Source organism: Rhagoletis pomonella, unplaced genomic scaffold, assembly GCF_013731165.1.
Source record: "Rhagoletis pomonella isolate Grant_MI unplaced genomic scaffold, Rhpom_1.0 Rhpom_scaffold_00002, whole genome shotgun sequence".
NCBI classification, from domain to species: Eukaryota; Metazoa; Arthropoda; class Insecta; order Diptera; family Tephritidae; genus Rhagoletis; species Rhagoletis pomonella.
In genome coordinates, this window is record NW_023458556.1 from 9,420,112 (window position 1) to 9,422,054 (window position 1,943).

General features: G+C 30.6%; 1 protein-coding gene across 1 annotated transcript in view; it reads right to left on the bottom strand.

Moving 5' to 3' along the window:
• The window catches only part of LOC118733025 (titin-like), an 80,816-nt gene that overhangs the window by 24,983 nt on the left and 53,890 nt on the right, over positions 1–1,943 (bottom strand). The gene's annotated exons all lie outside the window — the stretch shown is intronic.

Here is a 1,943-nt window from a genome sequence, read left to right on the forward strand (position 1 = left end):
TCGATAACAAAATCGTTAACTAAATCGATTACAAAATCGATAAAAAAATCGATTACAAAATCTATCGAAAAATCTATTACAAAATCGATAACAAAATCGATTCCAAAGTCAATAACAAAATTGATAACAAAATCTATCAAAAAATCCATTACAAAATCGGTAATAAATTCGATAAAAAAATCGATAAAACTATCGATAACAAAAGCGATGGCAATATCGATAGCAAAATCGGTAAAAAAACCGATAAAAATACCGACAACAAAAGCGATAACAATATCTATAGAAAAATCGATAAAAATATTGATGACAAAAGCGACAAAAATATCGATAACAAAAGCGATAACAATATCGATAGCAAAATTGTTAAAACAATCAAGAAAAATATCGATAACAAAACCGATAAATAATCAATAATAAAATCAATAACAGAATCGATTACAAAATCGATAACAAAATCGATAAAAATATCGATCATTATATCGATAAGTTCCGAAAATATCGATAGCAAAATCAATAACAACATCGATACAAATTTCGATAACAAAATCGGTGAAAATATCGGTAACAAAACCGATAAAAATATCGATGGCAAAATCGATTAAAATATCGGCAACAAAATCTATAAAAATATCGATAACAAAACCAAACAGATCCACATTAACTGAAACTTTCATATGTACGTATATATGCATTTACATATGTATGTACATACGCTGCGATCAAAAGCCGCATTACATACGCATACATACTTTTTGTCTCCTTCCCACACTTCCAACATATGCACGTGTTTGCAAAATGATGACGAGGTGATTTTGTATGGAAAATCATTTATGCCCATATATTTGAATAAAATAAACATATATAGAAGATATCAACCAATACTTCCCATATACCAAACGAAAGGAAAACTCTTGAATTTTTGATTAAAGAAAACAAAAACAAAATCATTCGAGCGGTTTTCGAGCATTTTGGTAATGATAAAAATTTGCAAATTTTTTCAACAATTTTTTGCCTTAAAATGCTCAATATTTGTTAAATTTATATAAAATTTGTACCCGATAATATTTCTACTGCTCCAAAGAACCTATATCCCGAAAATGAAAGTTATATATGCCAACAATAAGTTGCTAGAGCACTTTAAAGGCTCAAAATTGACCCCAAAATAAGGCAATGTTTACCGTTGTTTTTACGACAGAAACCGAATTGGTTATTTACAAAAATGAATCTGTCGACAGGTTTGGAATTTTATCTTTGAAACGCCACACTTTTCTTTGAAATCGCTTTATTAGTTCTCGTGCAATAAGCGTTTTTGTGAAGCTCTAAAAATTACAACTACAACATTTGAACATAGCCCCCATACCTTAAGGTAAGACGTATTCTACGTCAAAAAACGATCGTTCGAAGCCTGGGTAATTCTGTAGATGTGTAGATTTGAGTAACAACGGTAAGATGCTAGTGCACTAAAGTAAAAACTGTAACAGTTACGAACTTTGTTATAAAAATTAGTTTTTAACAATTTTATTTTTATTTCATTTTTCTTTGGAGTTTTCCAAATTGGAAAAATTAGTTTGGAAGAAAATGTGAAAATGTTCACTGTTTCGCCATCTGTTGCAAGTTTTAAGAAAAAGCTAAGTGCAGAAATGGATTCCTCATACCGAAAAACCACTTACAGCATGTTTTATACAAAATTTAAGCACTTCTTTACGACGCTACAGCAAAATGCTAAGAAACCTATTTTCCAAATTGATTTTAGACCCACTGTTGCTTTGGCAAATTAGCGTAGAACTACAAGTAGAATCCTCCTGCGCTATGCGTGCATAGTCGAAAAAATCTCCCATACAAATTGACGCGCCCTAACACACATGTACACATTTGTGCCAAAGGACTCCCTTGGAATATAAAAGTCGCAGACGGATTTTTATTTTATCTTTTTTAATGAAAAG